The 23,087-nt window shown below is 47.5% G+C and overlaps 1 protein-coding gene across 2 annotated transcripts in view; it reads left to right on the forward strand.

Annotated features, from left to right (window-relative positions):
• PRKAG2 (protein kinase AMP-activated non-catalytic subunit gamma 2) overlaps window positions 1-23,087 on the forward strand; it is a gene marked incomplete at both ends in the record, with an annotated part of 186,445 nt that overhangs the window by 100,527 nt on the left and 62,831 nt on the right. The gene's annotated exons all lie outside the window — the stretch shown is intronic.

Here is a 23,087-nt window from a genome sequence, read left to right on the forward strand (position 1 = left end):
CTCCAGCAGCATTCAAACCTCAAGAGATGTCTGTCCTCTGGCATCCAGTTGGAGTAAGAGGACACATTTCAGAGCAGAGAGCAGCTGGAGTGGGTTTCCCTTCAGAGAACATCAGTGGACGTATATGCACAGACTGGTGAGGAGCTAAGAGACATCTGCAGTGAATGATGTCCATAGACTATAGTCTATAGGAGTAGAATCTAGTGGATTTCTGGTTAGTTGCATAGTTCAGTTCCATTTCAGTGCTTTTGTATAGTTTTATTTATCCTACACAAAATATAAACTCTCTTCAAAATTACTCCATAGTGTATTAGAGATGTTGAACAAGAAAGAATAGGACAAGAAACCAACTGAAGGATTTCATACAATGGAGAAATGAGCATGCAACAACTGGAGAAATGAAGCAGATGAAAGCTTTGCAGAGGAAAGATTCTTGCTGCAATAGTAGCATCAGCTCAAGGAAGCCATGGCTGACTCACTCCTAGTTGGTAACAGGCCTGCTTGGAGGGGGAGCTTGGAGGAGGGGCCCCATAGGTCTGTTCTACCCATGTGTCAGGGCTTCAGTGAGGAGTGAGATCTGTTCTTCACAGAGAGAGTGATGAGGTGCTGGAACAGGCTGCTCAGAGAGGTTGTGGATGCTCCATCCCTGGAGGTGTTCAAGGTCAGGTTGATGGGGCCCTGGGCAGCCTGCTCTAGTACCAGATCTGGAGGTTGGTGGCCCTGCCTGTGGCAGGGGGTTGGAACTTGATAACCCGTGAGGTCCCTTCCAACCCAAGCAATTCTGTGATGATTCTATGATTCTATGATTGCGTTTCAAGCAGATGGCACCTAGTATTAAAAGCTACCTTCTGGATGGTTGATACAAATGAAGCATGGCCTGTTGAGTCCAGGACATCCTTAAGGCAGTCCTGAGCTGAGCAGTGCCCCGTGGGGTGACATCCCCACTGATCAGTTGGAGGAACCACAACAGGACTGCATCTGTATTAGCAACCTGTCACTACAGCAGCTCCTCACATAACCTGCCATGACACTAAAAATAGATAGCTTTGGTCTCCAGTAGAGAAAACCAAAGGAAGTCAGAAGGGACAGTGATATCAGAAGCTGCACAGCCAACGATTAATGGAAGGATGGAGCATTTGAAACTACTTATAAATAATCTATTGTGTAAAGCAAATATCTGAGAGGAATCTATTTAATTCAGGCATTCCACAGCATCAGAGAATTTGAGGCGTTAGCAGAGGGCATGCATTGCATTTTTATCAGAGGGAAGTGTTTGCCATTGCCACTAAGCACACAGGGGTGCTGCTTAGGGGGATGAAAGATCTCTTCTTCCGAGTAACCAAAGTGGCTGCTGTTTCATGTTGAAGTTGGTGGGAGCTGAGTTTTGGGACCTGTTCCACACTCAAAGGGCCGCAGAACCAACTGAAAATGCCTTTGGTGGGAGAAGAACAGCATCTACTCAGCTCACAAATCCCACCCAGTGTGTGTGGCACTCAGCTGAGCTGTCAGAGGTGGCTGCAGCCAGCATGGTGTTCAGCACTGTCAGAGAGAGTTTGCTCCTGATAAGAGGCCAGATTGTTTTAATGACCCGTTTGGGCTGATGGTTTGTCAGCATGGCTGATATATGATATCTGTAGGCTGCCCCTACCCTCTGCTCTGTGAGCACTGTTTTTATTTCATATTTTTTTATTGCGTTTGTTATCATCTTCATCTTCACCTAGCACTGAGATAAGCAGTCTGCTATGGTAGCACAGAGCATCTCAAGGGAACACCTGTGCAAAGGGATGCTGGTGAGAGGGGGTACTAATCTCAGTCCTCAATTCTCTTCAATCTTGATGCATATTGCAAGGAAAAAGGTCAGATTATTTATTATGACATATTCTGGACATTCACTGCTTTTACACCATCTGGGGATTTCTACCCTATTCTACATCTCTTCACTGGGTGCTCTTCTTAATCAGTTTTGGGGCTATGAAGAAATGGCACTGTGAAGTGAGTAGAAACTCAGTGCATTCCCAAACAGAAGGCACAGAGGTGTGAAAATAGAAATGTAATTCTTTAGAACAGAGTAAAATTATTTATTGATTTTACTGGCAATGTGAAGCTCACAGGCTGCCCTGTGCCTGTTGTCACCACTGTCTGGGGACAGTGAGCATCCCCAGAGCATCCCCCTTGTCCGGCTGAAGGAGGTGAGAGCAAATGGATCCTGGTCAGTGCACACATTGCCTCAAGGACCTGTGCATCCCAAGCTGGCCAAGTCTCCAAGGAACATGAACTGAGGTTAGCTGTCAGATTTGGGCTTGTTTCCTTCCTTCCTAAAGGATACCAGATTTTCCCTTCTATCAGCCAGATCCTTCTTTAAAGCTTTATGGAGATCCTTCCTGGCAGCAGCAATGTGAAAACTAGTGCCTGGAGGCTGCATGGAATCCATGTGAACCCAAAACCAAAGGGTTGTAAAACAGGACCGCAGTGTAAATCATTACAGATTTTCCCCCAAATAAGCACTGGAAGCTTCTGTAAAAAGCACGAAGCAAAGCACCAAACTCCCTGCAAGAAATCCCAGCAGCAAGACTAAACTTGAGACATGGAGGCTAACGCAGAAACCCTGTCATGCTCAAGAATGACAAAACCATTCCTGATTGAGGAGACTGCAGAGAAATGCCTGGGCTACAGTTGTGAGCTGCCAGCTGAAATGAAAGCCTGCTGCAAAGAACACGAGTGAGCAGCTCATTAAAATTTAATTACTGCACTGCCTGGGAGCTCAAGGGATGCTGCCTCTCCATTGGAGGGAGCTGAGGATGGGTCTCGGCTGAAAGCTGAGACCTGTGAGGCTGTGTGCATGGAAGGGAAAGTCCCCCTGAGCAAGAGGAAAACTGGACACAAGAAATCACAGCATTGGAGGCTTATTCCCCATGCAGGGATGGAGAGTAGCTGGAGTCCCCTTGCTGCTGAAGATCTGCTGGGGTGGCTTTGCGGTGCTGTGACCTGGGAGGCAAAAGGGACATGAAAGCCTCTCTATGGCAGCCACTGCTGCGCAGGATAACTCTACAGGAGCAAACTTTAAGTCAGCTAGCATCTAATGCCAACAGCTCCAGCCTCCCAGCTGCCCTGTAATGGGGCTTCTGATTCTCCTTGCTTCCCAGGCATGTTCTGCAGAGAGGATACATCTGCACAGCACTGCAAGCAGTGCAATTCGAGCTTGTTTCTTCGCCTTCTTTCCTGGTAAGAGTCAGGCATCCAGCAGGTTAGATCCCATCTCTGGTGTTGCAATACCTTGCAATAAACAGGCCACGTAGGTTTGGACTTGACCCTTCGTGCTTCTGAAAACAGCATCCTGAGCCTCCTCCATTTTTGTGTTTACTATGGATTTGTGGGCAGGGGGGGGTCTCTTTTTGTAACACAAATACATGGAGGAGTATGAGAGCAGGACAGGAATATGAGGTGCTTTCTTGACACACTTTCCCAGCCTCCTGCACTTTGTGGCTCAAGTCCTGAGCTAGAGCTGGTGTTTTGCAGCCCTGATGAGTTTTTCTTCCATGACCATGTGCAATTGCTTTTCAAAACCAAACTTGTAGTACATATAATGTTCTGCAGGTGAAGAACGTGACACATCAGGAATATTCCCTTTCCTTTTTTATGAACCTCCCATATGCCATTTTCCTCCTATGTGCCCTTCCCTGTCTGCCATCTTTATTCCAATCCTGATTCCTCCACTCATCTTTCCTAATCTGAAAAGTAACCCCATACTTTCATATACCTTGTCAGCCTTTTCTGCATCTTTTGTAGTTCTGTGGATTCCACTTTGAGGCTGATCCTACAAAAACCCATGGTTACCCATTGCAGTGCATGGCCTGGAGTCTTTCTGGATCTCTGTGTTATGAAGGTTCCTTTGGGCAGAGCCCACAACTGAGCAGGACAAGGCCCATCCTATGTAGACTGTCCACTGTGGCACATAACCAGAAGACTTGTCTTGGCCACCCAGGTGGCTGCTCACTTGAAAAACTGTGTGCTTGGTCTTCACGGGGTAGTTTTTCCTGATCTGACTACAAAGAATGGGTACATGTGCAGGGTGAGATAAGCATATAAAGGCAAAAGCATTGCTCATCCACTGATAGGATTAGGAAGGCAGCTTTGTAAGGGCTGTAATAAAGATAGTGAGGAATAGTTGGCTATCTGGCAGATGGAAGAATGATAAACCTGGGAAGTACTGTGATGTGTTGTATCTATCTGGAAGATTTCACTCAGTAGCTGAAACATTTTTGCTCAGAAAGGGCAGAGATCAAGCTCTGAAGACAAGTTCAGCTGCGCACACAAGTGCCCCGGTAAAGTCAATCTCTAAAAAGCGGAGTTGTGTCCTTATTATTTCCTTGGCTTTTGTCTCACTATCTAATCAGCCTTTGCACATGTCAGCAGCACATCCATAATAAGAAAGTGCCATGTGGAGTGTGTGAACTGGAATTAGAGGTGTGATAATCAGCCAAACCGTGTGAGACAATGTAATGACTGCATAGCATTTGCATTCCTCTAGCTGAGGAAAAGAACTCTTGTATGTACAAATGAGTTGGGTTTTGTTTTTGTTATCAATCAATTCCACGTTGTCACGGAGTTGACCAGATCAATCTATGTCCGTGACAGGGGCGACAGGCCTCTGCCCTCCCCCCCCACCCCAGTCCCACAAAAAATGGGAAGGAAGGAAGGGAGGAAAAGAGCAGCGCCAACAATCTATGGAGGAAAACTTATTTTACTATAATATTGGAATACAAAATAACACAGTATAATACAATTTAATTGAAATTGAGATTAATTAATCAGACAAGATGAGAGAGAGAGTTCCCGGGACCGATTCAAACCTGAAAAGCTTGGAACGGCTAGGAAAGCACCCTCCAGCACCCACTGCCAGGCAGCAAGAGAGCGCCCCCCTCCACCCGGAAGGATCAGATCCCGTGACTGCTGTAATGTACAGGGATAGGTACCTGGGATTGGGGCAGTGACACTTTAATGCCCCGTACACTACATGATGTTTTGATGTGGAATACTGAAACCATAAAAAAACAAAGCAAAAACATAGAACCATGACATTCCACCCCTTATTCTACATCGTTACATCATGCTTAAAATATATACACATGTATATATACAAACAAACAAAAAATGATTAAAATGCATTACACACACATGGATATACATATATACATAGAATTACTAACTGCGCTCCCCCGGCATCAAGTTTCCTTGTGGTACACATTGGACATCCCCATTCTTCTGCATTACCCACCAAGTGGATCCTGGTCCCTGGGCAAAAACTGTACCACAGAGAGGTTTGCCCTTTCCAGAAGCTGGAAGAACCCAAACCGCTTTTCCTAACGTGTTCTTTACATGTACAACAGGGACTTTATCTCCCTCTATGGTATGTAGGGAACTGGATTGGTTAGGACCATCACGATTGACAGACCCTCTGGTATTGACTAACCAGGTAGCTTCTGCCAAATGCTTCTCCCAGTGCTTAAATGTTCCGCCACCCAGTGCTTTTAGCATCGTTTTTAACAACCCATTGTATCGTTCAATTTTGCCAGAGGCTGGTGCATGATAGGGAATATGGTAAATCCACTCAATGCCATGATCTTTGGCCCAAGTATTTACAAGAGAATTTTTGAAATGAGTCCCATTATCTGACTCAATCCTTTCCGGGGTGCCATGTCGCCACAGGACTTGTTTCTCGAGACCCAGTATGGTGTTTCGGGCGGTAGCATGGGGTACTGCATATGTTTCGAGCCACCCAGTGGTTGCCTCCACCATAGTAAGCACATAATGCTTACCATTGCGAGATCGTGGCAAGGTGATATAATCAACCTGCCATGCCTCCCCATATTTGTACTTTTGCCATCGCCCTTCCTCCCAGAGAGGTTTCATCCTCCTGGCTTGTTTGATGATGGCACATGTTTCACAGTTATGAATAACCTGTGCAATGGCATCCATAGTTAAGTCCACCCCTCGGTCTCTAGCCCATTTGTATGTTGCATCTCTCCCTTGATGACCTGAGGCCTCATGGGCCCATCGAGCTAGAAATAATTCACCCTTGTTCTGCCAGTCCAGGTCTATTTGAGCCACCTCAATTTTGGCAGCTCGGTCTACCTGATGGTTGTTTTGCTGTTCTTCAGTAGCCCGACTCTTGGGCACATGAGCATCTACATGGCGCACCTTCACAACCATATTCTTTGTTCGGGCAGCAATGTCTTTCCACAGTTCAGCAGCCCAAATAGGTTTACCCCTTCTTTGCCAGTTATTTTGCTCCCATTGCTGTAACCACCCCCATAAGGCATTTGCCACCATCCATGAGTCAGTGTAGAGATAGAGCATTGGCCACCTCTCCCGTTCAGCGACATCTAAGGCCAGCTGGACGGCCTTTACCTCTGCAAATTGGCTTGATTCGCCTTTCCCTTCAGTGGCCTCTGCAACTTGTCGTGTGGGGCTCCACACAGCAGATTTCCATCTGCGATGCTTCCCCACAATACGACACGATCCATCTGTGAACAGGGCATATTTCTTTTCATCCTCTGGTAGTTCATTGTATGGTGGGGCCTCTTTAGCACGAGCTACTTCTTCTCCTGGTGGTGTTCCAAACTTTTTACCTTCAGGCCAGTCCATGATGACCTCTAGGATTCCTGGACGGCTGAGGTTCCCCATCCGTGCTCGTTGTGTAATCAGTGCAATCCACTTACTCCAAGTGGCATCAGTGGCACGATGGGTGGAGGGAACCTTTCCTTTAAACATCCAGTTCAGCACTGGCAGTCGAGGTGCCAGAAGGAGCTGTGTTTCAGTACCGACTACTTCAGAAGCAGCCCGAACCCCCTCATACGCGGCTAAGATCTCCTTCTCAGTTGGAGTGTAGCCCTCTTCCGACCCCCTGTACGCCCGACTCCAGAATCCCAGGGGTCGGCCTCGGGTCTCTCCTGATGCTCTTTGCCACAAACTCCAAGTGGGACCGTTCTCTCCAGCAGCAGTGTAGAGGATGTTCTTTATACCCTGTCCCGTCCGTACTGGCCCCAGGGCCACAGCACGGGCTATCTCCTGTTTAATCTGTTCAAAAGCCTGCTGCTGCTCAGGGCCCCATGTAAACTCATTTCTCATTCGCGTCACATAATAAAGGGGGCTTACAATGAGGCTGTAGTTTGGAACATGCATTCTCCAAAAACCCACTGCACCCAGAAAAGATTGTGTCTCTCTTTTGCTAGTGGGTGGAGACATAGCAGTGATTTTGTCGATCACATCTGTCGGGATGTGACGACGGCCATCTTGCCACTTTATGCCTAGGAACTGAATCTCCTGGGCAGGTCCTTTCACTTTGCTTCGCTTAATAGCAAAACCAGCACTCAGAAGAATTTGGATTATTCGCTCTCCTTTTATGAAGGCTTCTTCTGCTGTATCGCCCCACACAATGATGTCATCAATGTACTGCAGGTGCTCAGGAGCACTGCCCTGTTCCAGTACAGTTTGGATCAACCCATGGCAAATGGTTGGGCTGTGTTTCCACCCCTGGGGCAAACGGTTCCAGGTATACTGAACGCCCCTCCAGGTAAAAGCAAACTGTGGCTTACATTCTTTGGCCAAAGGAATGGAAAAGAAGGCATTAGCAATGTCAATGGTGGCATACCATTTGGCCGCTTTTGACTTCAGTTCATATTGGAGTTCTAACATGTCCGGCACAGCAGCACTCAGTGGGGGTGTGACTTCATTCAGGCCACGGTAGTCCACCGTCAGCCTCCATTCTCCACTGGCTTTACGCACTGGCCATATGGGGCTGTTAAAAGGTGAGTGAGTTTCTGCCATATCTCAGGCGTTGTCCTCACTCTTTCAGGGTCGCGGTTTTGTTGTGGTAGGTTAGGAACAAAGTTAGGGTCATAGAACCATGACACACGTGACTTTGGGGAGCCTTGCTTTGTGATCCCCACCCTGCCTCAAATATCCTAAATTGTTATTAACTCCCTAATTGGCAACCTGTCTGCTGCCTAGTTATTCTTCTGTGAGAATGCACAGCCTCTGTGTCCTCTGTCAAAGCCCTCCTTCACTCTGATCTCCCCATATTCTGACTAGAGTTGTCAAGGTGCAAGGAGAGAAAGCAAGAGGCTGATGATGCAGAAGGGAGATGTGATGTGCAGATCAGATACAAGTGAGGTTGGAAGTGATGAGCAGGACAAGTTCTGCAACACCTGATCCTGAATTTACTCACAGCCATGGGTGGCACCCACATCTTCATGCCTGTGGGAAGAGAACACTTCTAAAATTCAGGCTGCTCACACAGCACAAACCTACCCCAGCTGAGCCCTGCATGCTCTGAGGTTCCGGAGTTCCTCTAGGCTGAGCTGGCAGCTGGAAGAGAGGGATCTAAGACACAAGAGCTTAACCCCCTGAGTGTTAGGGTCTGAGGAGCACACAGGGGGAGGCAAGAACAGGACACTGGCTGGCAGATAGGAAATGGGAACTCATGGAAATCCTGGATTTATTCCATTATGTACCAGCAAAGGGACAAGAAGATGCAGGGGAAGCTGATTATGTACTTTGCAGTAATATCCTTCTCAAAGACACCGAGGAAATGCCTTCTTGTTAACCAGAACGATGAGATGAGAAACGCAGCAACGCGCTGATGCAGGAACGGGTGCCAGCTCTGTGTGCGCTCTGGTGTTCTGAAGGATTTGAGAATGAAATAGCTGAATTATATTAAAATGTATTATTTGCAGGGAAACGATAGGATGATTCCCTGCTTCCCTTCATGCCCTCAGTCTCCAAAGACCTCTTTTGAACCTTCTGCATAGGCTTGACAAAAGAAATGTGACTGACGTGGTTTTAAAAGCTGCTGTGAGAGGCTGTGCGGGAAAATGAGTTGTTACAAGAAGAGGAGTTACTGTAGCAGATACAAATTGGGGCTGTCTTGGCTGCACTGCTGGATTGTGTTTCACCCCAGCTGACTCCTGTTCACATGAAGGAGTTTCTGGCAAGGCTCTGAGATGCCTTGAGGCTGCTCTGTGGCTGGGAGCAGCTCTGCTTGCACTGGGGCTGTAATGGGGGGGATGGCTGCTCAGCCCCTGCAGGGCTTCTGCTGAAGTCAGGAGGTTTGCTGCTTCTTATTTTCTTTCTGCACCCATTCACAGGGAAGAAATCAACTCTGGTGAATTTGGGCTCGCAGTGGTAGTGAAGTAAGCTGCTGCCAGCAAGGGCAAGTCTTATGGGGAGAGGCTGAGGGAACTGGGGTGGTTCAGCTTGGAGAAAAGGAGGCTCGGGGACACCTCACTGCTCTCTACAACTGCCTGAAAGGAGGTTGTGTTGAGGTGCAGGTCGGCCTCTGCTCCCAGGTATCAGTGATAGGACAAAAGGGAATGGCCTCAAGTTGCATCAGCGGAGGTTCAGAGCGGATATTAGGAAGAATTTCTTCTTCTGAAGTGTTAATGCAGTGGCACAGGCTGCCCAGGGAGGTGGTGCAGTCACCGTTCCTGGAGGTGTTCCAGATGTGGCACTGTGAGATGTGGTCAGTGCGCATGGTGAGGATGGGTTGGTTGCTGGTTGGACTTGGTGATCTTTGTGGTCTTTTCCAACCTTAATGATTCTATGATTCTGTGACTTTATTTTATGATTCTACCAGCAAGGACAAGGAGCACAAAACAGTCATTTTTTCCATGGAGTGAGAGGGTAACAAGGGGATGTTCTGGGACACTGTAGCAGGAGTTAAAAAAAAGCCCTGATTAAAGAAGACTAATTGGATGTGCCTGTAATGTTCTTAGCATTACTTACCCAGAACAACTTTTGCCTAAGTATTTCAATTTGGAGATTTTACTGTAGCATTCTAAAGAGTCAGTATTGAAGTAGAAGTGAAATTTGATTTCCTTGCCAAAAGCTCACCCCAAGACCTGCTATTGCAAACTGCACTTCTCTGCTGAAGTGGAGAGGATGGTAACTGCAGGCTGGCTCATGCTGGACAGTGTGGTTTATACGGAACAAATGCTTCTACTTACATCAGCATTGCTGATCTACTTTTGTTGTGCACATTTGCACTTGGTTCACCTGCCCTGCTAAGATGCACGAGGAACAAGCCACGGCTTCTGCTTGGTTTACAGACACGTAACACAGGGGCTGGTTTGCCCTAGGACACTCGCAGCCGTGTGTCAGTTTTCAGTTTGCATACCCACAGGCAGCATTTTGTGCTCAGTTATCCCCACCCACACGACTCCCATCAGCACACACTTCACGTGGCCACCTGCATTTGCAGAGGGTTTTGCATATTTTACTCCAATTTAAATAGTTTCATGACAGGTAGAGGGACAAAGGCTGACTTCCTGCTGAACAGTGGCTCAGTTACTTGCGGTGATACTTTGGTAATGAATTCCTTTTATTTTTTAATTTACTACTTGCTTCATAAGCATCTTCTTTTATAAGTAATCATCTTGGCTTTATCTGTTCTGAATAGGGCCGTGTTTCAAATGATGACTTCCACAGCATCAAACAGAATATCAGGAGATTCACGTATTTCATTCAGATTATTTTTGTCTGCCAACAAGGCTATTTGGGTTCAGCTTTGCAATACACCTCACACTGTGACCCATCTTGAGCTGTTCATCCTAGATTGTTTCAGAGGAGAGATATACCATCATTTTGAAATGACTGAAGCTGCTGGAATGGGCTCCCCAAGGAAGTGGCCATGACTCCAAGCCTGCCAGTTTCAGACTCAGTGTTCTTTGTGAGTCCTTTCCAACATGGGATATTCTATGTCCCTATGATCTGGATGTTCTAGTTGCTCACCCAGACATGTTGCGCTGTGGGCTTCATAGGGCTAACTTTAGGTAACACCTTGTCTGAGGCTATATGGAAGGACTGGAGAGCTCAATATTTTCCCAAGCAGTGAATAACCACATCCCACAGACTCTGTGAGGGATCTGAAGCCTTTGAGAAGCTGCTGGGGCACTCAGAGGCTGCTGCCCCCCACGAGGCCAGGAGGAGTACCTGGACCACCTCATGGAGGCCAGGCAGAACTTCAGCCAGCTCTCCTCCTTGCTCTTAAAAGCTCATTGGTAATAGCTATTAATATGGCATCTTTTTTATATCAAGAGGAGTTTTTGAGAAGCAGAGTGGAAGAATGCTGTCATTAGGGTTATTGAGAAAGATAAGGCAGAAAAACAACGAGGGTTCCCTTCAAATGGGAATGATTGCTAACACCATGATGAGCTCACACCCTTGTTTATCCTCTTTTGAATGCTAAGTCATAGAGACCATCCCTACTCATCTAGCCAACAAGGACATTTGTCTAGGAAGGAAATTTCAGCAAAAGCTCACCTACCCCTCGTGATTTCATGTCCAGCCCATCCTGGAGAGATGAGCCCACAGTTCTTTGAGTATTTCACAGTTAAAGGGGCAACTTGGAGTCCAAACACCAGGGCACAAAAGCTGGCTCTGGTTCTGCAGTGGTTTCTCCCACGTTAATTTTGTGGGGAGTTTTCCCACTTTAAAGCTCTTTCTTTTTCTGAGGCCACAGAAGCAAAGGGGAAAACCAGCAGGCTTGTGTTTGGGAAACAGGTAAACAGTCTTGCTTAATGCCGAGAAGAAGCAGACTGTGAAAGCCTGCTTCTCTGTACTGGTTTTCGTCGGTGTCAGCAGGGAAAGAAGTGAGCAAGAGCAGAGAAATTCAGGCAGTGGGATTCTTGTGGGAACTGCATCCCTTTGAATATGACATTGCGTTACATGTTTGGGAAAAGCAGCCAGACACGTGGAACAATCTCTAATTTCACTGTGAGGACAGATATTGCTGAACACAGAGAAGAGAGCAGCACATTTCAATTCACTTGGGTGGCCACGCAGAAAAAAAAACGGGTAGATTGTGTCAGTGTGCCTGCTTCCAACACTGTAATTGTACATAGCTGCCTAGCAGGTGTACAGAGTAGGCTTTAATTGAGTTAAATCAGGTACCACTGGGGCAGGGAGCCTTCAAACCTGCCTAACCGCCCCCAGGTGCTGGCAGGCTCAGTGGCTGTGGTCTCAACTCTCTTGGTTGTGCTACAGATGTGCTCTTGGTTTCAGACTGTTAGGATTCCCCTGTCTGGTCTGGGCCTTACTGTGTACTGCTTACAGGGAGAGAGGGGAAATGAAGACTGAAGATTTTGTTCTTTGACCAGAGCTTGCTGAGTGATCTTGATTAAATCAGATAAAAGCATTCACCTTCAGGTGTTTGCAGCCAATTTCCTAAAGTCCTGCAAAGATGCCACAACAATTTTCAGTGGTATGGGGAATCCTCAGTAAGGTTGATAGAGGTCAGCCTTGAGATATATCTATCAATTAATGGTATGGATTTGGGTGCAGGTGCTAACACGGTTCTTCCCTTAAGCTCTCTGTTCACCTAACTGGCAAAACTCATGGAATAAGAGCTCCCTGTTGCACAGGAGTCTAGCAGGGCTGTGTTGGGTGAGCACTAAATCTAGATGAAGAATCTCCTTTTTCAAGAACGTCACCATATTGGGCATTACCTCCAATCTTCCCAAATTTAATTTATCTAAACTGTCACTGTCTGATGTACATTAATAGAGGATGATGATTTAAAGATTCACTCATTTGAGACTGAATGTAACGTTTTGGTCGATGCACTGCGAGGTTTTCAGAAATCTGCTGTTTGCTCTTCCACATCATCTCAAGGGAGATCTGATTCTTTCTGGGATCGATTCTGTAAACATCATCTGCTGCAGGTATTTCATGGCAGGAGGAGCTGTGCAGGAGCTCATGGGCGTTATTTTACCGATGCAGATTCTGCAAAGCAAGAGGCAGAACACAGCTTAGAGCCCAAAATCAAAGGTGTGCTGACATTTCCAGGAAGGTGTTGGTAGCACGAGTAGTAATGCAATGTGAACAGCCTGATCCAGTGTTTGTTCTAGGGGTTGGAGCCCTGCCCATGGTGAGGGGCTGGAACTAGATGATCTTTGATCACTTCCAACCCAAGCCGTTCTGTGACTCTATGATTCCATCAAGTATTCAAGAAATGGTGCTTTCAGTGGTAACACAGTGCTGCTGAGTTTTGTGGTCTTGACTGCTCTGAACCAATGAGGCTGTACACACATCAGCAGTGATACACCAGATCTACACCACCTGGTGATGTGAGCCATTGTACTTATCAATGAGTGACCCTGCATCGTGTATTATTAAAGAAAACATGTTTTCACTATATTAAAACCACATTAGAATTTTTGTGTATGGCTTTTCAAATGCTGTGAACACTTCCTCACATGAATAACATGCTGACTATTTGTAGCAGTGAGCGCTTCCATCAGCTCTAAGCATTCATATTTTATTTTGCATAAACCCTTCCATAGGAACAAAACAGAGTATCTGTCCTACTGACACTACAGCCTTTTATTGAGATTAACACTGAAATCCAAGCGTGAGGAGCAAACGAGCCAGCTATGGAAGGTGGCAATCAGCAGAGAGACCCTGGGCAGAAGAGTGTGGCTATTTCTTACTGTAGCAGGAGCCTCAGTGCTGGATTTGGAGATGATGAAAGTGCCCATAAGGGAGCATGCACTGTATGTGCTGGCCTGTTGCCACATGAGCCTGACAGGGCTGGCAGGGGAAGGGGTCTGTAATGTCCTGTGAGGCACAAAGGGAGTTTTGCTGTCCTAGGATGGAGATAGAAAAGTCTCCATACTCACATTTGCCTGGGATTGCCATTGCATTTGTTTCCCATGTAGAATCCTACAGGAGCTGAATTTAATTCTCTTCTTGCAAAGCATCAAATGGTATTTTTCCTCTAACATTTCCCTTTCCCTTCTTCCCTTCCCAATAGCTGTGTAATTACAATATAATTTTGTTAACTTAATCCCAAATTTTCACCTGAGTTGCATCAATGAAAAAGCAAGCATTTAGAGCAGAACTTAGCTGTATACTCACTTTATTTTGACTCTACACTCATAGCTTTGGGCGTGCTGCTGCTGTTCTTCACTGTGCAGCACACAGGAAAGGGAGCAGAGCTCTGTGGGATGCCAGGGCATGAATTGCTGTTTAAGTTAAAATTGGATCAGAGTGTAAAACACCCTGAGAACACGGGGAGCCCAGGAGCAGCTCATGTAGGCCTCTCTGGCAGCCTTGGCTTGTTTACATATAGATGACCTCGTGTGCATCCCCAGGGGGAAATTTTAGAGAGCTGTTGGACAAAGGCAATGGCTCAGTTTGGAAATTACAGAAGTCCCCGTCTGCAAGTTCCAGACCCACACACGGAGGTGGGGACAGGCCCAGCGGCCACCAGCAGCACAGCTGGGGCTGCATGATGGCCAGCCATGAAAATCCCCTGGGGGTGGCTTGCAGGAAGGGGAAATAGAAACAGCTTGGGCCTCAGAAAAAAATGCTTCATTTCTGACATGGGGATGTCTTACAGATGCCAATATACGGAAGAAAGGTTTTGTGGCATTTCAACACAATTCAATCTATGTGCTGCAGAGCTGAGCAGGGCAGCTCTCTGCTCCTGCACGAGAACTGGAGGGCTGGGCTGCTATTGGGGAGCTGCAGTGATCCTGGAAAGAGCCTGCTTCACATCCGAGGGGAATGAAATTACAGTAGGTGGAGAGAGGCTCAGATTTGTGAGAAAGCTCTGAATCACAGAATGGTTTGGTTGGAAGGGACCCTTAAAGCTCATCCAGTTCCCCTCCTGCCCTGGGCAGGGACACCTCCACCAGCTCAGGCTGCCCAGGGCCCCATCCAGCCTGGCCCTGAGCACCTCCAGGACTGGGGCACCCACAGCTCTCTGGGCAGCAGTGCTGGGGCGTCACCTCCTTCATCACAAAGAATTTCTTCTTTATATTTACCTACATCTACCCCTTTTTAGTTTAAAGCAATTACTCTTTATCCTATAATTACATTCCCTGATAAAGAGTCCCTACACAGCTTTCCTTTTTTTCTCTTTGGGTGCTGGAAGGCCACCATCAGGTCTCCTCAGAGCCTTCTTTTCTTCAATCTGTACAACCACAGCTCTCTCAACCTGTATCCATAGGAGAGGTGTTCCAGCTCTCTGAGCATCCTCATGGCCTCCTCTGGACCTGCTTGCCTTTAAGAAAAAGCAGAACAAAGCCACCATTAGCCACATTACACACTAGAGACATACTGCTGGAACAGAGGCAGAAATAAGTCCATGCAGGAACAAATCAGAGCACGTTACAAACTATATTTTATACCCAGCCTCTGAGTCAGACTACATAAGGCACAGCTTGATAAGCCAGGATGGGTAGGCTGCTATTTTTGCCTACATCTTATTACAGGTTATGCTTTACATAATTGATGTTAATGCTGGTTGACTCCAAAGGACAATGTGTGGCTCAAAGGATAGATTGCACCTGGGTTCTCAGGGGAAGGAGCTGCTTTAGGTAAGTCTAATGGATGCTCATTTCTGCAGAGCCCCGTATACTGCCCTGCTGAGGTCTGTCCTCTGCTGGGCTTTGTTTTACATTATTAATTAAACATACTGTGCTTCCAAGCACTTCAGACCCTTCTTAAGTTGCAATTTGATCAATTGATACGCAGTGCACCACAGGTATAAATAACCCTATTGCATTAAAGTGACATTTTAAGTAGTTCTGTGGCCAGAGAATGCATCTAGGAAGAACTTCTCAGTGCCTAGTCATGACTCTGCGTTGCTTTAGAAATCCTCCACTACCAACTCCTTCAGTCTTGAAAAATGCCTGTTGTTCTGAGCAAATGGATTAGCACTTTTAAGAGGCAGAGCAGTATAAACATGCATTACTGGGTGCTTTAAGGTGGTTGTATTGGCAATAACTCTCCACAGAACAAGAAAACTGCCACTTGGAAGGGATCTGTACAGTGGTTAATCCCCATAGAACAGCAGCTGGCTCCCTGGAAGGAGCTCATTTCTGCTGCTGGTGTAAAAACATTTGTCTTCTGCAGTGCATTTGGGTGATTCTTTCCAGATTTAACCTTGAATTTGGTCTCTGATCATCAGGATGAGGGTTTGACAGATGACAAAGAGGGATCTTGGATTTTAAAAAGCTTTTGGATCCGCCTGAAAGTTTTACAGGAGAGTCCAGAGATGAATAAAGGAGGGTCCAAGTGGCTGCAACTGCCTGTAAATAAACATTCAAAGGTGTTTCCTGCACTCTTGGCTTCATATACCCTGCTGTCAGATAGCTCCCCTGCTTTCAATCTACATTTCTCCTGTCTAGGCTTTATTTAATTAAGAGAAACCCCCTGTGCCAATCAAACCACATGGCTCCAGGTGCTAGGGGGAAAGTTGACAGCTCAGAGGATAGGAAGGAGATCGAGGGAAAGGTTTTACTGGATCACATTCTGGCATGTGACCGGGAATCACAGGTCCCCAGCATGCGTCCCCCACCTCCAGCAGCCATCCGCATGCCTGTCACACTCTGACACTGGATCTGCAGCAACTGTTGCTGCTGGCATGTATTTATCTTCAGCGGGATTGAAAACAGAGCCAGAGCAAAATGTCATCGAAACTCCAGCAAGACATAGAAAAGAATATACTGATGTGAACGAAAACAGCATGATTTTTGTTGCTTTGAGCAGAGGAATTGGGGTGTCACCTTTGGGATTTTTTACATGCTGGATCAATTGTTCTAAAATACAGTTGGTAGTACACTGTTGCTCCTGCACAGACTGATTTCTGTCCTTGTGTTGCTCACTCTGCAGGATGGAGCTTGGTGGCCGGGAGCCTAGCAGCAGGGGAGGACACAGGGCATGGGGAAGCAAAGTCAGAGCTCAGCGCAGTGACACAGTGACTCAACGCTGTCTGTCAGGGACCTATTTCCTAACTGCACAACCGTGAGGGCCTCCACAGCCTGCACGTTTATCTTGGCTGTTTAGTGGCTGACCTCATTCTGGTTCCGACCCTTTTAGTTTCTGCAGCACTCAGCTGTGCCCCAGCCCTCTGCTCAGCTCTGGTTATTTTCCGTCGCACTCAATAGCTTTGTCAGAGCCCTATAATTTCACTACAGTTTTGTTTATCCCTGATGAAGCAATGCACTCAGTGCAAGACAAATAATTCTCTTTTTGATGAAGCTCCCAACCTCTCATTCCTTCTGCTCTGCCCCCTGGCCAGTGCTGGCACATCCACTCCCCTCTCTCTTCATGCTGCTGCCACAGTTACATGGACAGCAGAGCTCCTCTAACAGCTACATTTGCTTCTGTTAGCTCTGTAATATTTGAAGGCTGTGCTAGGAAATTGCTCACACCCAAGCTCCAGGGTTCCATGGGGTGAGCAAACCTGGCACAGCCCACACCGCGCCGTCAGGCTGAGTCCTTTTGCATCATCATGATGGTCAGTGAAAGGCAAATGCTGTCAGACATCCTACACTTGGCTCCACACACGGTGTGAATACCTCAGGCACCAGCAGGGCCAGTGCCAGCCACGTGGTGCTCTGGGCATCAGCTGCCTGGGCTAGAGCTCAGCTTGTGCCCCACATCCAGCTCAGCTCAGCTGTTCCTACCTGCGTCATGTTCAGGTCCAGCAGAACTCCAGGATGGGGCTTTATGTTCTTTTGCATCAAGAAGAATGCTTAATACCAGCTATCTTCCACCACAGTGTGATGGTATGAGTGATGCAAGTAAACTGCTGTGGCTCCCTGTTGTGATGAGAGCCTGCAGATCTCAAGGGAACACCTGGAGGGTCACAAGTACCGTTCTGTGCTCTCTGTCCTCCCTTGGGGTGTTGAAAGGAGAATGGTGCAGAACTTCCTGAAGCGTGTCAGCTAACATGTAAAGTCCTGGTCTGGTAGGAGTAAAGGATCAGATGTTCGCACCATCTCTGCAGTGTCATCTTTGATTTTTCCGGAGGTGTCAGGATCATAATCAGCTGTCAGTAAAAGCAGAGGTGCAGGAAAGCAAAGGCTGTGGTTCTCTTGGCAAGGACAGTGTCTCCTAGTCTAATGTCCCCTGATTCTGGGCTGGAAGCACTCGGCAGCAGTTCTCCTTCTGAACTGGTTTTGGTAAAGCTGGAATCTGGGAGACTTCATTGTGGCTTTCCAGTACTTGAGAAGAGCTTATAAATGGGAGGAAAATCAACTTTTTACTTGTGTAGAAAATGTTAGGACAAGGGAGAACAGTTTTAAACTAAAAGAGGGGAGATTGGATATCAGGGGGAATTTTGCACTGAGAGGGTGGTGAGGCATTGGCACTGCTGCCCAGAGACTTTGGGTGCCCCATCCTTGGAGGTGCTCAAGGCCAGGCTGGATGGGGCCCTGGGCCTTGAGCTGGTGCCTCAGGTAGTAGTTGGCAGCCTTGCCTGTAGCAGGGGGTTTGAACTGGATGATCTTTGAGTTCCCTTCCAATCAAACCATGACTGGTTTTGCACTGGGTACCAGCAGCTGGATCTCAGCATCAAACACCATGTCACCAGTGCTTGGGAAACTGGAGTAATACAGAGCAGCTTGCTTCTTGCAGACATGCCTGAAAACTTGTCACAGTTCACTTTCAGATGCATATTCAATATGAGTGACTTTCTGAGAGAGAGTCCTGGCTACATGGGGTATATGCAGAGATCAGGATAGAACTGGTCTTGTCCTGAGCTGCCTGTGCTTCGAGGAGCAGCCTGCAGCATTGTCTGGCTGTAACAACCAAAAACAACCCAGTTTCCAGCACAACAATGACTTGTTAAGAGGAGAGAATAGCTCATGGTGTATTTTCAGAAACGAGGTCAAAATAGTGCAGCCGGGGAGGGAAGTGACTGCTGCGGTGGGTTGGTAATCAGATACAAAGCTTTTCCCTTCTAGCTTAAAACCAGCCTCGGTCAGCAGTGTCTGAATCTTTTATCATCTGACAGTTGCTCACCGTGGCCTTTGCAGTGATGGCTTTGCTCTGTGACATCTGAGTCAGTGCTTGCATACCCAGCACCCAGGGCTGTCTGTGCATCCCCTGAGCCCTATGGTGCCGGCTGGGGGGGGGCAGCAGGGATGCACACAACTTCTTTCTTCCCTGAAGGAAAACTTTCTGTTTTCTCTAGGAGGTCTGGTTCTGCCCTCAGGATCACAGAATCACAGAACTGTAAGGGTTGGAGGAGACCTCTGTGAATCATTGAGTCCAATCTCCTAAAGCTGTTCCCTGCAGTGGGTCATATAGGAGAGCATTCAGGAGGGTTCTGAATATCTGCAGAGAAGGACACAACTTCACAGGGCTCTGTCACCCTCACAACGGAGGCTTTTCCTCATGTTCATACATAACTTCCTATTTTGAGTTTGTGGCTGCTGCCCCTTGTCTGTCACTGGGCATCATTGAAAAGAGCCCGGCCCCATCCATGTGACTCTCACCCTTTAGATATTTATAAGCATTGATAAGATCCCCTCAGCCTTCTCTTCTCCGGGCTGAACAGCCCGAGGTCTCCCAGCCTTTCCTTGTAAGGGAGATGCTCACAGCCCCCATTATCTTTGTATCCCCATGCTGGACTCTCTCCAGCAGTTCTCTGTCTTTCTTGAACTAGGAAGCCCAGAACTGGACACAGTGCTCCAGATGTGGCCTCACCAGGGCAGAGCAGAGGGGAGGATCACCCTCCTATCCAGGAGGTACCCTACTGGCCATGCTCTTTGGAATGCAGCCCAGAATAGCAAGAAGGCCAATGGTTCCCTCCTCTTCATGTCTGCCTGTGTGCAGGTGGGTTTAAGGCCTTAAGTAAAAGGTTGTAGGTGTCTTCTATACACCCACTTTCCTTAACCGTTAAATTAAAGAAAACCACGGAGCAGGCCATCACTGCCCATAAGCTGTTCTCTTCTTTTAGTAAAGGATGTAGCTTTTATCCCCAGTAGAAAGATATAATGAAATCAGGTATTGAAGACCTGTCTACGATTTTCTTGTCTGGCACAGCAGCCAGTTGGAGCTGTTCTGCTTTCTCCCCCTGAAATCTATTGACAATATTGACATTCATATTGTAGCCTTCATATGCATCCTTGATTCCTGAGCCTTCAGTCCTGAAGTCACAGCGGCAGCAAACTTCAGGGAAGGGCCTCTGCAGGTTTACTCACTGAGTTTTGACCTGATACAATCAAAGCACCAAACACGGTGTTTGCTTTGTGAGATTTGCATGGCTGCCAGATTTGCCTATGTTCTGCAGTGTAAAATGTGCTGGTCCTCTGGGTTTCTCACTTCTCTGTCTGTGAAGAACCAGGTTTGGGCCTCCTGGGAAAGGAGAATCTGTGAAATCCCTGCCCTGGGGTAGAGCATTAACCCCAACACAAACAGAAGCCGGCTGAAGTGGCAACAGGGGCTGCCCATGCAGAGCTGATGCTGGTGGGGCAGGAATGGGACTGATGAGTCTGGAGATTTGTTAGAAAGAGGGAAATGCAGTGGGAGAAGGGAAGGAGACACCTGCAAGGGGACGAGGACACTTGTGATGGGAGGAAAGGCAGAGGGAAAGAGCAATGGTTGATATCAAATAGATCGCATTGCCCCACTGTGTGGGGGAGATCTTCTATGGTGTCCCCTGCTCTGTAGAGTTTGCTGCTTATGTACTCACTCTCTGGACACGCTGAGTGCTTTTGGCTGCTGGTGTTTTCGGATGCTTTGCAGCATGGTGACAGCTCTGAGCAGTAAAACAAGACAGGAATGTGACTACTGTCATATGCTGGAGCCACGCTGTAGTAGTGAACTGAGGTGAAGCTGGGGTTGGGTGACACAGGAGGGGAAGGATTTCCTGGAGAGGAAAATCACCTGGCCAGTCCTCTGGAAACTGTGAGCGTGCGCTGCTGGAACTCTCCAGGCTGTGCTGTGTTCTGCACCGAAACTCAGCTGCAGTACCAATGAAGGCAATGGCAACTGTGCTGCCAAGTGGCATAAGGCAGAGAAGCAGGCCAGTAGCAATCTATTTTCAAGCAGACAAGTGCCACAAAGTCATTTGTCATTTCTCCAGAAGGCTCGGGTAGGTGTGCTTGAGAGCACCGTGCTGTCTCCTATGCACCATATGTGCAGAAAGAGATTAATTCCCAGGTTAGCAAGATGAGAGCTGTGATGAGACAGAAGCCTGAGTCAGGCGCAGTGGGGAGAGGCGAACGTCACAGGCTGCAGCCGTCCTCAGGTTCCTGTTGAGTTCTGAATGGAGCTGGAGTGAGGGAGACTTTTGTTGTTCTTTTAATTAGAGAAGAACAGAGGTTTTGAAAAACATGAACTTCAGAAGCAAAGAAATGGCACTTTTTGGCTTTATTCTTAGCGATGGCTGTCCTGAGGATCTGCAGCACTCTCATCCCTGCTCCCCTGTAAGCACTGCAGAAAACAAATACCAGCAAAGTGTGCTGTGAGGCTGCAACCCAGTAGTAACTCCGATGCCTTCAGTACAGCTCTGGAGTCTCACACACATTGTGAGAGCAGACAACTGAAGGTAATCCAAATGGAGCCATTCAGTGGAGCACAAATCCGAGGACCTGAGTCCTGAAGAGTGTGCTCTGCTGCTGCAGACCTCCCCACATGGCACATTCTGAGCATCTTCCTTCATGCTGAGCACCACTGCAGTGTATTCCCCCAGCACGGCGCTGGGGCTGCAGTGTGCAGTGGTGTGTGCAGATATCCCTGTGTCCTCATGTGCACTGCTCCTCTGTCTCTTGGTTACACAGAGCTGCTGTACTGTGCACCCAGTGGGATTTCAGCAGGGCTCTGCAGGCCAGGATCTGTTCTTTCCATTTCCCAGAAGCAACAACACGCACCGTTCTGTGCTTCCCCAAGCAACTGCTCTTGGAAAGCTGACATGTAGTGGAGTGACTGCGTATGAAACCTGTAGTATGAAATGAAGTATCAGAATAAGCAAGCTGTTACTTCCCGACTTGTGTTCACATGTTGTACGTTCAGCATTCCCCTTCTCTTCTCTCCTCCCTTAATTTCCGTTCACCTGCCCAAACATAAATCCTCCAGGCCAAGGCCTGTGCTACCTGTTGTGCTGCACACAATGCGTGCCACCAACAACAAAACAAGCACAGTGATGGTAACCCCGCAGTCTGGGACCTCTGCCATGCAAAGCAGCTACGTGGAGAGGGCTGGGGCAAAGCTGGGATGATTGTGGCAGTGCTGGGGCAGAACTGGGATGGCTGTAGCTGTGCTGGGGCAGAGCTGGAATGGCAATAGCCTCTCCTTCCACGTGATGGAGGAGACAGTGCTGGCCACTGAAATAGCACCCAGGAATTGTAGGTTACAGCTTTCTACAATAGCTTAACTGGAAACAAAACAGCAAGGAAAGGCTGGGATGAGATACCCAAGTTTAATGTGGAAAGAGCTGCTGGATGTTTGCTGTAGCAGCTGGGCCCGACGTCCTAAAATAAAACCCGAAGTTATTTAATTAAAGCCCGTGATGCTGAACACAGGGTACTCTGTGAGAGTGTAAATGCCAGGTGGTGCATTAAGTAAATAAAGCAGCCCTGCAGTGGGCATCGTTTCCCCAGCAGCCAGCCGTGACCAGCACACAGGACAAGTGCCCATGTGAATCCCTGCCATGTGATGCTCTGACACCGGCTGGGAGGGCAGTGCAGGCTTTCCTCCGGTGTTATCACGGTGCTGATAAGGGTCAGCTGTTGCACGTGGCTTATTTGCATGGGTTGGCAGCCACCCATAAGTCATCTGGTTTGGATCAAGAAAAGAAACTGAAAAGCTTCCTGGGCGCTATCAGTTATGTTTCAGGATACATTAACTATTAAGAGCACTTTTATTTTGCTATTAACTAGCATGCTGTACAACATTTGGAGTCAATATCACCAGCACCACATGAATGAGAACAGCCAGTACCTTACTTACCTGCTTCGAGCTTCCTAGTTTTACTGTCACTAAGTGGCATTAAACTTCATTTCACATAATTTGCATCAATTTGCTTATGTGTCAGAATTAACGTGCTATTGTGTCTGAAGAGTGAATCAGCCTAACGAGCAGCAGGCTCAGCGCAGATCCACTGCAGCTTCTGGCTAGTTAAAATTCAGCAGCCAGAGTCTGCCTGCTTCTCTGTGGTGCTGCCAGCTGGGAAATGCAAATGGAAGGCCAGTGCTGTCCTGGGAAAGAACCAGACAGAAAGTGTCACTTGGAGCTGCTGCAAATGGAAACTCCCCTGGTTTTTTCCTTTTCCTTTTCCTTTTTCTTTCTTT

The sequence above is a fragment of the Tetrao urogallus genome (genome assembly GCF_951394365.1).
Source record: "Tetrao urogallus genome assembly, chromosome: 7".
Classification (NCBI taxonomy): domain Eukaryota; kingdom Metazoa; phylum Chordata; class Aves; order Galliformes; family Phasianidae; genus Tetrao; species Tetrao urogallus.